At 37.5% G+C, this 14,890-nt stretch overlaps 1 protein-coding gene across 1 annotated transcript in view; it reads right to left on the bottom strand.

Moving 5' to 3' along the window:
- Positions 1-14,890, bottom strand: part of TENM3 (teneurin transmembrane protein 3) — a 1,329,889-nt gene that overhangs the window by 1,274,642 nt on the left and 40,357 nt on the right. The window contains exon 2 of the mRNA XM_035325081.1: positions 836-951. The gene's annotated coding sequence lies outside the window, so the exon portion shown is untranslated. The remainder of the gene's footprint in view (positions 1-835; positions 952-14,890) is intronic.

Below are 14,890 nucleotides of genomic sequence, written 5' to 3'. Positions count from 1 at the left end.
GTACAACATTCCCTTACATACTTTTTAGTTAATAAATCACAGAACTTCTATAGTGTTATTTTGTAGGCAAAATTTATAACTCTGAATCCAGAAAACTAGTATGCCAACTCAAACACCTTGTGCAAGTTACTGAAGACCAAAATTTATATGCCTGAATACTTTGCACATTCCAAGTACTTCAAAATACCCATTTGTTCCTATAACCATAATGAGGTTTGTATCTCAGCTTGTACTGTTGTGACAAAGTTCAGTTTTAAAAATACTCAATGGTCACTTTACCGATCACAACAGACACTGACTACCATTCTGACCATGTCAGAATTATCTTTCTGTGTTCCTTGAGATAACTAATATGTTAGTACTGATGTTGCAAATCTCTGCCATTTAGCAGTAATTATTTTAAATGTGGAAGAGATTATAATCAGTTGTTAATCTTTGCAAAACAGAGAGGTCATAAGCAAGAAAGTATATACTGCTCCTCTTACAGGTCCTTCATGTTGTAATTCTGTTTCTTCTTATTCTTGCCTTGTGATTTCATTGATACATGTCCCATATATAGTGTACAGAGTTACCATTTCTGAAAACAGGATAATACCATCTGACTCTCAATTCTCCTTTCACAGTTTGAATTTCGGAAAGGACAGAGAGGAAACATCTGTCAGAGGATGTTTTAATCCTTCTCACTCTTCTATCAATATTTTGTGCACACGTCAATATATGGCAGTGCTTCTTAGGTTGAATATTGAATTAGCCATTTTCTTCATTGAGTACTGAATTACACAGGAACCCAACAAAATTTTATATAATGTGTTTCACACTGATAGAGCCTACTTACAGGAAGGTGTTGCTGTACATGGATTCAACACTTCAAAAGGTGTAGTCTGCACATGGGAAGAAAATCCAGAGTGTATTCTGATCCTGTGATTAAGTTTTTGTTTTTCAGGGATACACCTAGGAAATAACAAGTACAGAATAAGTACAATCAAATATACCATAAACCAAATCATTAGAAACAAACAAACAAACAAAGGATATGCTGAGCAATTTTTTTTTTTTTTGCAAAGTCCACACTCTACTTTATCAATATGGAATTACCACATTATAGAAGACAAGAGTTTTAGTTTTGTCCTCATGTAATTCTGAGGTACCCAAATGATTCCAGAGTTCTTCAGTCTCATAGCTGGCAAGTGGATTTAAACAGGTGTTTTTGTTACACCTGAACAGCCATTTGGTGGTCTAAGAGCAGAAACATAATGAACACGGAGGGAAATGCTCCAGCCTTCCAAAACAGTGCAAATAGGTTTTCATTCAACATGAAGAACAACTGTAGTATACAGAATATGCAAAATAAATAGTTGTCTTTATTTTAACAGTAGAGTTTATTCATAATTCTCATTTCAGCAGAAAGAGAAGAGCCTTCTTCTCCTTCTCCTGGTTCCTATTTATGTATTTGGCAGAATTCTAAAAAGATGACTTAAGAAGTAATAGGCATAAAGCGTGCATGTTTACACGTCCTAGCATTTCTTACCGGAAGCAGGTTTCAGCTGGACCTTGCTTCAGACCTAAACTGGTACTGACAAATGCCTGTCCAATCTCTCTTTAAATAGGTGTAGTCAATGCTCAAGGTTTCAAATCTGGAATATCCTCCAGATGAACAATCCAGTCCTGCAGTTAATCATTCTTACTTTTCAAAGACTTTTTCTCGTCTCTTGCATCCAAGCTTTGCTGCAAATTAAACCCACTACTTCTTGTCATATCTAAATTGGGGACAGCACACAGTTTATGCTGATCTCCTTGGCAACAATTTCACATATACCTACAGTCATTTTGATTTCACAGGCTAAAGAAACATGTTTCTAAGTTTTTACTGTATACCTGTAATAATTTGATGAATTATCACTATGTACATACAATGTGTTTTGGTGGGGTTTTTTGTTTGTTTGTCTTAAATTATAGACAACTCGAGTCTACAAGCTGTGCATGCTTACACATTAGGCTCCTCAAGATCCATGAATATAGGTTTAGCAGTTTCAGATAGTTTATCCCTTGTGCATCTGCTACAGATTATCAACCCTGTAAGTGGGTAGGTAGAAATTAGTATGCTATGCCTCAATTCGTGAAGGGTGATGGAGGCATGAAATGTTTTCAGATTTGCCAAAGGATGTCTGCCAGGCATTTTAACACCTCTTGAGCTCTGCTGCAGCTGATAGGAAAGGCGGGCAAACACTTGCGTAAGGAAGCAAAAAGTCTGGAACTGGCTACACATGTAACAGGATGGCATGGCAAATACACTGTCCCCATATTCTTTCCTAAAGATTTAGAGGTGATTCCACATCCTGTATTCATGGAGTTAAGTACTCCTGCTTAGTGTCTGTGCTCGTTCTTGCCAAACTACATGTCTACTATTTTCTGTTGTTTATGGAATTTATTGTAATTATTTTGAACTTGAATCCTGTCTTCTGACTGCAGCAAGAATAGTGTCTATTCTGTTACATAAGGTACCAATAAAGTTATTGAATAGTCCAAGACCTAATTCTTATGCAATTCCACTTTTTTTTTTTTTTTTTTTTTGTCTTTTGGAAAAAAGAGTGACTATGAGTAAATGATGAACACTTTTTTTTTCTTTTTCCCCAGTACTTGTACACTAACTTTAGACCTGTCTCATCTAGACCACAGGTTCCTAACTTGTGTAAGAGAATGCTGTGTGAGATTATCAAAAATGAAGTTTACTAAATCCAAGTTGTGTCAACTCTCTTCTATGCCTTAAGGCTTACTGCAATATTCTTGAGAGAGCTAGGATGAGCCTCATTTGTTCCCTTAAAATCTCTGTTAGTTGTTCATGCTCACCATCTCTTACAGACGCTTAGAAAGAACAGTCTGATAATTTAAGGTCCCTCATTGAAATTCAGTTAGTATGTACAATTCTTTGGATGCTTCTTCAGGGCACTCTGTCAGCTACCTTCTGAGCTTTTGAAATTTCACCACCTTTAAGTTCTTAAATATGTTGTTACTATACGCCTTGTAGATTTTTTTTTTTCAGATGTGCTTATCTTTTGGCTTCATAATTCACACAGGCAATTGTCTCTGCAAGAAATCAAGACCTGAACAAAGACAATTCTTTGTTTCTCATTGATATAGCCTTGCAGTTAGATGATTTGCCCTGATTATTCTAAAGTATTACTCATCCTAGATTCCAATAGCAGGCTCTGAATTTTCTACTACTTTCTATATAGTATTTATCCCACACAGAGACTAATGGAACATGGAATAAGTTATTAATTGCTTATGTTTTATTTTTAAGATGTGATGCAACTACACATGGATTTTCCCCATAATTTCCTCTGACCTTTCAGTTAAGATTTCTTCTGAGTAAAAATATGTTTAGTTCTTTAACTTGCAGTAATTTTCATGCACAGAATGGGTTTTCCTGTTTTTCCAGTATGCCTAAAAAAGAAAATGCTATGGTGTTGTTGGCTTTTTTTGGTTTTGTTTTTTAATACATATGATTGGTAAAATGGATGCTCCTTCTTTGGGAATTCTACAACAGCTACTGGGCCAAGTTCTTTTCTACAACAGCTACTGGGCCAAGTTCTTTAAGCAGAGAGGTACAGTGTATTGATCAGATTTCTGGTAATCTCCTACTTAAAGGTAAGAACACAGAAGGCAAAAACAGATGAATCTAAGGCCACTCAGATCAAGTGTCACATTTGCCCAGGTTCAGCTGTGCCACCTCACTGGGGAGATAACCCAGGAAGGTCTCAGTTAAACACGTGCATGTGTGCACGTGTGCGCAAAGACTACCCTGACAGCCTATCCCTCACTTGATCCACTTAAACTGAAATTCCTAGGATCACACCGTTTCATGTTCCTTTACCTTGTCACAGGAGTTGGCGGAGGACATGGGATGGATCTGGCTAACTCTTGCAAGTTAATGATTACAATGTCCATAGGAATAAATGATTTTTTATGACTTTGTCTTCTGTATTTCTTCAGCTACTTTGCCATTCCAGCTCAGTTTTGACTTTCAGTTTCCTTGTTCCTCTCCTACCAGCTGTATGTGCTTTCTTTACTATTAGGATGGAAATAAGGGACTACAACTTTCCATAAACCTTAGTGTTTACTGTATACTTCTAGTGAGTGGAGGATTAAGAGCAAAAATATAGTTCACTGTGTCAGGGAAGTTTAACGCAAGAAGAATGTGCTGAATTCCATTCCCCCCACACACAGTCTTCTGGTTAAAGGAGGCCTTGGGATATTAGTCTTCCTGGCATACAAAAACAATGAGAAATACCAGCTATCCCTAGCAAGAAGACTACATTAACATCTGTATCACAATGTAAGCACTAGATTATTTTTTTATTAAGACTTCCTCTGCCATCTCTACTCTGTTGTACCCCACCCTTAACATACAAAATGACCCTAAGAAAAGTAGTTCAGCCCTGTAATGCCATGATAATAGCATCCCAGATAAGGTAGATCTATCAAAACAGTGTCAGAAAATTATCTGCTCTATTCTTCTTATCTTCCAGCAGCACATCCCTGGGCTTCTACCCAACATCCCTCACAAAGCTCACAGTTAAATTAATAAATAATGAAGAATGTCAAGAAAGAAAGAAAGAAAGAAAGAAAGAGAGAAAGAAGGAAAGAAAGAAGGAAAGAAAGAAGGAGAGAAGGAGAGAAGGAGAGAAAGAGAGAAAGAGAGAAAGAGAGAAAGAGAGAAAGAGAGAAAGAGAGAAAGAGAGAAAGAGAGAAAGAGGGAAAGAGAAAGAGAGAGAGAAAGAGAGAGAGAAAGAGAGAGAGAGAAAGAAAGAGAAAAAGAAAGAAAGAAAAAGAAAGAAAGAAAGAAAGAAAGAAAGAAAGAAAGAAAGAAAGAAAGAAAGAAAGAAAGAAAGGGAAAGAAAGAAGGAAAGAAAGAAGGAAAGAAAGAAGGAAAGAAAGAAGGAAAGAAGGAAAGAAAGAGAACCTCTTCCCTTTCCAAATGTCAGCTTTGTTAACCTCTCCTTTATTTCTCTTTCCAAAGCAAAATGTTAACCTGCCTGAAACCCCTTACTATTTCCTAAAACGTTTCCAGTGAGGACTCACCTCTTGCCCTTCTTTCCTAACATGCTGCATTTTGCCCCCTCAGCCTGGTTCCTCTTCCCGCAGGCAGTGGCGGCAGGCCCCACATGGCCTCTTGTAAACCTCTCCCCTCTATGCACAATTTATGCCTTAGCACAGGCTGCACCTCTAAACTAGGCAGTTTATGACTGAAAACTTCTTTAAGAGATGAAGGGAAAGAGGTCCAGGGCCTACAAAGTATTTCTGAAAACGTCCCTGCTTCTTAAGAGAGTGCTAAACCCTGACAAGAAAAATAAGGTGCACAAACGGCTCTGCCAGCACTCGCAGAGTGACAAATAATCCCGTGGGCAAAGCGGCTGGGCCGAAACCCCCTCACAGGGCTCACAGGGTCACCACATGCTCCTCCCGCCCCGCCATTAGCTGGCAGCCGCCATGTGCTGGCAGGGTCACCCAGCGCTGCTCCTGCTGCCCCCTGTGCTTTTGGTGGGCTCCTGGTCCCTAGACAGGAGACGTGGCCAGGCCTGGCTGTCACTGGGCTGCTGCCAGGGCTGTCTGTCACCGCCGCTGAGGGAGCGCAGCCTGGCTGTAGGCCTGGGGGCCCAGCACCGTGCCGCTGCCATCCCGCCTGCAGAGTGCTCTGAGGAGAAGGCAGGGAGGCTGCATGGGGCCTAGTGGCAAGCAGTAGGCAAAAAAGCTGAGGTATTCCAGGCTTTTTTTCCCCCTCTCTTTTCACTGGTAAGGCTTGACCTGAGTCCCTGAGCTGCCTACAGGAGTCTGCAGGCCTGAAGCAGTACCCACAGGAGAGGAAGCTGGCAGCTGTTACTGTGGAGCTGCTATGGTCTTTGAAAAGCCATGGCCTTCAGGGCAGGGTCCTGGTGACTTGCGGAGGCAGCCATGACACCCATCCTCAAGACAAGCAAGAAGCAGAACCCACATAACTACAAGCCAGTCAGCTTCAACTTAGTCCTTGCAAAGATCCAGATCTTGGGATTTTCTTCTCAAGAAGCCATTTCTTATCCAAGCAGCAAGCATGGGCAGATTGTGCCTGACCAACTGCATTGCTCTCTGCGATGAGGTGACAGGCACTGAGGACATGGGGAAGGCAGTAGGTGCTCTTATCTACTTTTGCGATAGTCTTATCTACCCTAGAGATACTCTCCTTATCACCAAAGTGGTGAGAAATGGGCTGGACAAGTGGACAAAAAGCTGGATGGAAAATTAGTTGGACTGCCAGGCTCACAGAGTTACCAGTGGTGCACAGCCTGGCTGGCAGCCAGTCCTTTAATGCCATCATTATCAGCCTGGATGACAGAGAGAGCTCTTATCCACTTTGCAGGTGACACCAAACTGGGGGAGCAGTCAGCACACTGGATGGCAGGGCTGCTGTTTAGAGGAACCTGAGCAGGCCAGGGGCTGACCTCATGGAGCACAACAAGAACAAGTGCAAGATCTTACATCTGGGATGGAAACACCACATGCAACAAGGGGGGACAGGCTGGGGTCCTGTTCTAGACTCCCTAGTACATGAAGGATATTGGCATACTACTGAGTGACTCCAGAAGAAGGCCAACAGGATGATCAGGGGCCTGGAAAGCACGGTGTATAAGGAGAGACTGAGAGAACAGGGTCTGTTCAGCAAAAAGCTGAGGGAAGACCTTATTGGTTATGTACGGCTACTTGGTTGGAAGACACAGAGAAGATGATGCTAGGCTCCTGTCACGGTGTACAGTGATAAGACAAGAGGTAACAGTCACAAATGGAAACATGAGACATTCCAGTTAGATATTGGGGCTGAGGGAGGGAGTGGAATTATCATGATCGTGGTTAAATACTGGAACAGGTTGCCCTGAGAGCTGTGCAGCCTGCATTGTGGGGATGTTGAAAACTCAACAGAACAAAGCCCTTCACACTCTCACATTATACCTGTTTTGGGCAGGATGTTGGACTAAATAGCTTCTGGAAGTCCTTTTCAATATGAATTATAATTCTGTAGTGAAACCTAAAATTCTACTAAGTGTCTCTTTAGAGTATTTTTGAAAATTTGAAATGAAAAGAAAATGACATAGCACTATTCCATTTACATATTAATATTTATCACTTATTTTAAATATGTGTAAAGCTAAATTCCTTTTCAAATGGATACTGTTATCTGTAGTAGGCACAGTCAGGGAATGGATGACTGGTGTTTTGGAAAAAGTGGATGCAAAGTATAAAAAACTTTGTGTCATTTGTAAGTTGCTATACATTGCCTAACACAATGCTAAAAAAAATGCTTAGATTTCTTAGAAATACCTGTGTTGCTGGCTTCTCACACTTGTTTCAATTATTTTCTGTGCAGATAATTAAGATAAGCCTCAGATGTAATTGGTTTGGATATATCATCTACACTGTAAGTAATACATTTTTACATTTTTATATAATGAGATGATCATATTTATTGTTGCTAGCATTTTTTTGCTTTTTAATATATGGAAAACATTACATCATTTTTACAAGTATAAATACAGCTCTCTTGTATACCGTATACTGTAGAAAACATGGCCTCTGTAGAAAAATGATGTCCAATTACTATCTTAAAAATATGAAACTCATTCCTAATAAAATCTCTAAGAAACTAAATGTGAAGGGTGAAACTGAAAAAAAAAAAAAAGGTACTCTTAACATGAAAAGTAGAGTCTATCACTGCTGTTTGAAAATATCAAAATAATTTCTTTGTGAATAATGTAACTGTCTTTATTGCTGCATACCTGAAGTCACTTTTTTCTGAAAATGTCTTTGATAGTAGGAAGGTTTTAAATGATGACTTTGAAATTGCTAGGAGGAAGAGAGAAAGTGCATCATATTTGATATTTAAATTATTGTTATATGTTGTCTTTGGAAGCCCATGTATATCACACTTAGGTATCATAAAAATATTTTATACATAATTCTGTAAAAACTGTATAAGAAGCCATAGAGTTCATGATGCAATTCATGCTGTCTATGAAGAGAGAGGTACAGTGATCACAATTTAATCAATATCTTGTAAGCATGATAGCATGATATGAGAAAAGAACATAGTAAAAAGACTCGCCACCCAGCACCCAGACAATGCTTATTTGTAAACACTGTAAACACTTAAAGCTTAACAAAGTTAAAAATGTTTCCCTATATTTTTAATGAAAAAAAAAAAAACATTTTTAATTAAAAAAAAAAAAAAAAGGAAGAAAGTTTCTAGCCACTGCTTTACTGCTTTCCCTTGTAGCCTGTACTTTCTTACAAAATATAGATGTTACTGGATAGACCCAAAATAGTACTCTAGAGAGTGTATTTCACATATGGTATTCTAAGCTGTCTTTTTGCTATAAAGCTGCAAGATATATTAAAATTAAATTAATTTTTATTTTTAAAAAGTGAAGTTCTTGGTTATTGGAAGTTGCAAAGAAGAACAAAATTAGAAAACAGCAATTTTAAATATGCTTGAATCTAATAGCACCTTTAAATTATGAAATAAGGCTTTACTTTAAAAATTGTTCTGATTTTTACCATGGCTAGCCTCTAATGTTCAACGAACTTCAAGGTACTCTGGCAGAAGGAAAAACTATCCCTTAAAATAAAGAGTAAGTGCTGCAAATGACGATAGCACAGGCATTACAGTTGAGGTACAAATGTGTATAGGAACTGGTTAATTGTCTAGCTCTCATGTTTTAATGTTCATTACCTTGTTTCGACTGAACGTCATTTATACTTACAATATACTTACTATAACTGAACTATGCAACCACTTTAATACACTATGCGGTAATACTGCATTTCACTTACTTTTCCTTTCCTCTAAAGATTTTTGGGTGAATTAATAATATCCAAAATACTAAGTGTAAACATCCTGATCTCACTAGTGCTACAGTTATTTCATCTTTACTACCCAAGACCTTTAAGTAGCAGCAACAGTACATCATGATTTAGTCCACTGAGAGTGACAGGTCACTATTTTTACTTTGACAAGATGTCACTGTAGTAGCTATGCTGACTATTTAATGCCTCTAGACAGTCTCTTATGGTCTTCACTAAGTCAAAAAATTAGATTCGTCTTCTTGCAAGATTACTGATGACAAAATGTAATCTTACTATTACAACAGAGAAAATGCCTAGTGGTAGCATCTTCAGTAAAACATTTTTCTTCAGTGATTTAATTTATAAAGTTTCGTCTTGCATGAATTATATTCAGTGCTTCAAAGCATAGTAACCTTTCAGTATTTCAATGGTCCTCTTTTCATGTACTGTATAAACCCTCAGAAGTGACATGTCATCAAACTGTCAAGAATCTACTTGATACATGTCAAAGCCTTCTATTCAGAACTAGCGAACCCAAACACCTGAGTAGTGAAAAAAAAACACAGCAAATTTTTACTCTGTACCTTTACTATAATGTAGCCATGTATGACTACCTCAGCAAAGTAGTAATAGCTCTTGGCAAACAGCATTCATCTGGGCTGAAAAGCTGTCAGCAGCAATATGGTGGATGCCAATTAAAATAAAGTATGAGATGCAAACACATTTGCCAATTACATGCATTAGACCTCATAATGACTGATGTCACAAATGTAGTTTGGTGATAAATTATCTTAAGGACAGTAATTATATTTTTCCATCAGTTGAATGTACCCATTTTGAAGTTACAAAACGAGATGTACAGGAAAAGTCTCCCTTTAGACAACAGAACCAACAGGAATGTCAGGGGGTGGGGTTGTTTGCTTATTGTTTTGTTTGTTTCTCCCAGCTAGACAGAGCCTGGGCTTCTGAGAAAAAAAAATAAATAAATTGCTCAAATCTTTTGATTATATGCTATTTATTTGTAAGGAAAACAAATGTATGTGGCATCTTTATAAAGCAAACACAGATTAATTTAAAAGACAGTTTTGAAATGTGTTGAAGAGACTATGGCAATTTAGATGGGAGAATAAATAAGTATTCTAAAATAGGAACTACCAAAAGAAGCACATGAATCCAAATAAGGAAAACATTAACCGGAACACTTAAGATGTGGAAGATGGCATCCAACGATGAAGAAGAAGAAAGGAGAATAGTGACAGAGATAGTAGCAGGTGCATACAAATCTACTTAGCAGTATTTAGTATTGGAAATTTTTGGATTGACTATTTTTCCTGAATGTTGAAGATTGCTCTCAGTGCTAGCTGACACTATACTGACCTTTTATTTTAAAATGTGAGATTTTATGGACCAGTTCATTAAAACAAAGTAGAACGGTTCAATACTCCTGCAACTATCAGAGGGCAAAATCCAGGTGTATCTTGTTTAACCTTGGAAGGGGTAGCAACTACATCCTATCTTTCCCTCTTCCAAGGGGTAACCTTGGAAGAGGGAAAGATAGGATGTAGTTGAGTTAGCAGCCTTCCGCTATTTGAATAATATAAAAATAGGTGGGTCTATAGCCATCTGAATATAAAATCCTTTGTCCCAACTCTATTTTAAATGCAGCATTGATTCATTCAATCACACTTTATCATTCACAACATGAACTTTATGTGAACTGTTTCCTACTGACGTCTACTCTGCTTCATAGAATCAGTCAATAATAATCTAACATATTCTTCCAATTATTAGTACATTTCTCCATTGATAACACTGTATTTTTTTTTTATTAATATTATTAAAATACTAAATACATTGTTTTGGTCAAGTGCCAGAACACATACTCTGCTGTGTTTGTATTGACATAACCTCCTGAAACTCCCTTGCTTAAACTGAATCCAGAGAGAAAAAAGCAAAGAGATTGCATCTGATGTTCTGTTCCTGAGAGATAAATAACATTATTCCACTTGGACGTATGAACATGGATGATTCTGGGGAACCAGACCAGTGTTTTGGTGGGTTTTAGATGACTGCTCATTCTAGGTATTTATCTTAATGTTAATGCTCAATGTACATTTGTAAGGCTTTGGCAAAACATGATTGAAATGCACCAAACTAAAATCTGTCATTGTGACAAGTAAGAAGGATAATACTGAGAATGGGAACGAGACAGCTATTATTTTTCCCCAAAATCTGAAATTATATTGGTGAAAGTAACAGATTCATTGTGCTCAGAACTGTGCTGTGATGAGAGGAAAAGGAGAACAGATGATGAAAATCTAAATAATCCTGATTAGGAAATATTATGGTGAGAAAACGAAAGGAGAAGTCAGGATGATTAATGGAATGTGGATGTGTCTGCACATGCATTGGAGCCTGTGCTTTGAACATCCATGCTATCTCCAGAACTGGAAAAAATACTTGTGTCAGGTGCTCTGCTTACGCTAATAAAACCTTTTGAGGCTAAATTGCATTATACAGCTGAACTGATCTATCAGTGCAGCACTCTACCTTATCAGAGCGTCTTGTAATCACATAGGGCATTACTAACTCATGGCCATTTGACTCTTCTTCTGTCATGTGCTTTAATATATTCCATAGACTCCAGAATCATATATACGACACTATGTGGGTGAGGAATTCCATTTTACCCACTCTTAAAACCCCTTTATCATTCTTTTTCAAAATGCCATTAAGATATAGTCTGCTGGTGGCTATAAAAATGAGAAATCTGAAAATGACTGTATGTGTTATGTCTTGAAGCTATACTGAAATTCATTAAAGTTATCCAATAAAGTATAGAGTTAATCATTAGTTTCAGGTGTGATATATTAGTGCAATGCTTTGTCATCACAAGACTCTGTTCTTTTTATAATCTATCCCTACGAAGTTTTTACACTGGCTACAAAATTAGTTGTCTCAGTGACATAAGGTAGGTTTGTTCTTCTTTAAGAACGGGGAATTTTGTCCTTTCAAGTATACTTGTCTGATCAGGATTATGCAGGGAACATATGTACATTGGGCTATGTTTAGCTGCAAGGAAAGTATGAGTCAGCACAATCACTCTAAAATTAAAAATAAACATATTTTGGCAATTAGTGCTTAGACTATGAGAAAATCTGTATCTTCACCAGGCATTACATTCTTGCCTAAAACGTTATCGTTTGTTAACTCATAAGACCACACACACTTTTTGTGTTAGTTCCCTGACTTTACATTAATCTTAGGAAGAACATGCACATAAATACTGTAAAGAAAACACAAATCACATTAAAATCATGTTTATCTGCAGATAACACTTTCTAAAATGCTTTAGAAAGCATATTTCTGTATTTTTTATTTTTCACTGACTGAGAAATAGGTGTATTCATGTTCAATTAATTCTACATTAGCAAATTGGCTTGTATACTGGAAGTTTGTAAGAACGCTGGAATCACTTCAGCAGAAACTATGTTCAAAGTATTCACTTTTTGAAGGACAGCTAAAACTAAATACTTCTAAGGGAAAAAAAAAAAAAAATCAGTTTCAGCCTTAGTACAAGAAAATTCAACCTTAATTCCCAGAGGTAAAAGATAGTCCAATATAGCTAAATAGGCAAACTATATTTATAGATCTTAAGCACCCTAGATATTAACATAGAATCATAGAACCATAAAATGGTTTGGGTTGGAAGGAACCTTAAAGCCCCCCCAGTCCCGACCCCCTGCCATGGGTACGGACACCTTCCTCCAGACCAGGTTGCCCAAAGCCCCATCCAACCTGGCCTTGAGCACCTCCAGGGATGGGGCATCCACAGCTTCTCTGGGCAGCCTGTGCCAGTGCCTCTGAGTGAAAACATTGTTCCTAAGATCTAATCTAAACCTACCCTATTTTAGTTTAAAGTCACTACCTCTTGTCCTAACAGTACAACCCCTGGCGAAGAAATCTCTCCTCATCCTTGTTGTATGTTCCTTCAACCTTCTGATTATCTTCACGTCCCTCCTTTGAAGCCACTCTTAACAGGTCCATGTCTCTCTTGTGCTGGAGGCCCCAAAGCTGGCTACAGTACCCCAGGTGGAGTCTCATCCTTCAGGTGAAGCAGAGCAGGAAAATCACCTTCCTCAATCTGCTTGCCACACTTCTTTTCAAACACTTGGTTTTCCGGGCTACAAGTGCACATTGCCAGCTCAAGCTCTTTTTTTTTTTTTTTTTTTTTTAATCTACCAGTACATCCAAGTCCTTCTCCCCAGGGCTGCTATCAATCCATTCCTCACCCAGTCTGTACTGATGTTCTGGATTGCTGTGACCCAGGTACAGGACCTTGCACTTGACCTATATGAGGTTTGCATGGACCCACCTCTCAGGTCGGTTGAGGTCCCCCCTAAACCTGGAAAGGTTTAAATTTCTCACACATTTCAAAGGCATCTGAATTAGCTGCTAATTTAGTTGCCTTTTTTTTTTTTTTAATTGTCTTACGTGTGAACGTGATTAAGAAAGCAACCAGCATATTAGAATGCATTAAGAAGGACATGAAAAATTACACAGAAAAATGTCATAATACTGTACTTATGGATCACAAATACAACGCAGTCTTAAAATTTTCAGATAGACAACTATGGAGTTCTCATAATTGACATTAAAACTATGGTAGAGGCAACCTGAGACTTTATAGGTTTATCTTTATACCCAGAAAATACCCAAAAAATGTGTAAATGGTGCAAGTCTCACTGAGACACTGAGACACATGAAACACTACCACTCATCACTCCAGTAAGGTGATTAAGCAACACAAAACCACAATCCTTCCTTCCCTTAATCTTTGGTAGTATAAAATAATTGATGTGAAAAAGTCATAAATCTGTAAACTGAAGACTGTGTGAATGATTGCTTTGTAAAAAAGTTTGTGTCTAACTGTCCAATTAATCCACATTTAATAAAGGTAGGCAGGGATGAATCTATGTTTTGCCATGACGTGTATAACATTTATTAAATGGAGACTTCTGCTTGTGGGCATGAAATGGCTTTGTCTCTGCTCATGAGTTTTCTTGAGTAAATATACTAGAGTTTCCTCTTTAAACAATTACATTTTCTAAATGCAAGAAAGGTTGTTTTTTTCTCTGTCACTATTCAGCCATGTAAGAGTACTTAACATTCTGGCACTTAATCATTTAGAGTGGAATTGGGGAGAGAAGGGAATAGCCTCTGATACTGACATTACCTTCTCTCTGCATTCATTCTCTCAAGGATCTCTGATATCTTTCCCATGATTTGGCTTCATTTTCAATACATACATATACACACATTTTATTTGTCAGCCTTGCACAAATTGAAAATTAATATTCATATTTGAAAGTGATGAAGCGATTCAAAAAAAAAATCCCCTCATAAATGTTCACTTCCTACCTCAACCTTCTAATAAAAATAGTGACATGAATGCCTCAGAAAACATTGGATTTCAGGTATTTTGGAATACTTCCTTAGAATACCACTTCTAATACTTCTCACAAAGCATTCAAGCTCATTGATAATTCAGTGATGTCAAATTACACCTTCTCTCTGCTGACTTGTCTTCTAAAGTCAGAATTTTAATGTTTCCAAAAAATTCTTACTATGCAGGTTCCTCTGCTAAATCAGATTAGAAACTTTTGTTTTCTGAAACAAACTCAAACAAATGAGTATCCTGCACATTACTTCCGATCTCTTATCTCACAGAACATCATTTCTCCAAGAGCCAAGGTTCATTGTGTTTGTTGGTAATTTTTATGTAGTAGCCCATTAAAATACTGGTAGGATTCTTTATTATTATTATTTCTACTTTTTTGCATATAGGTTTTGGTCTAATCACTCTACAATTTTAACAGTCATTTCTTTCCATTGAGGTATTGTATACATCTTGTATTTCAGTCAGGAGATAAATAGCTTACATGAAACAAAAGACTTTGAAATGAACATAGTTAATAGTGAGTTCACATAGTGTTTTCACATGAGAAATATAACACCT

The sequence above is a fragment of the Oxyura jamaicensis genome, chromosome 4, assembly GCF_011077185.1.
Source record: "Oxyura jamaicensis isolate SHBP4307 breed ruddy duck chromosome 4, BPBGC_Ojam_1.0, whole genome shotgun sequence".
Taxonomy (NCBI): domain Eukaryota; kingdom Metazoa; phylum Chordata; class Aves; order Anseriformes; family Anatidae; genus Oxyura; species Oxyura jamaicensis.
Note: the sequence above shows the minus strand (reverse complement) of the source record. Positions and strands in the feature narration are given on the sequence as shown.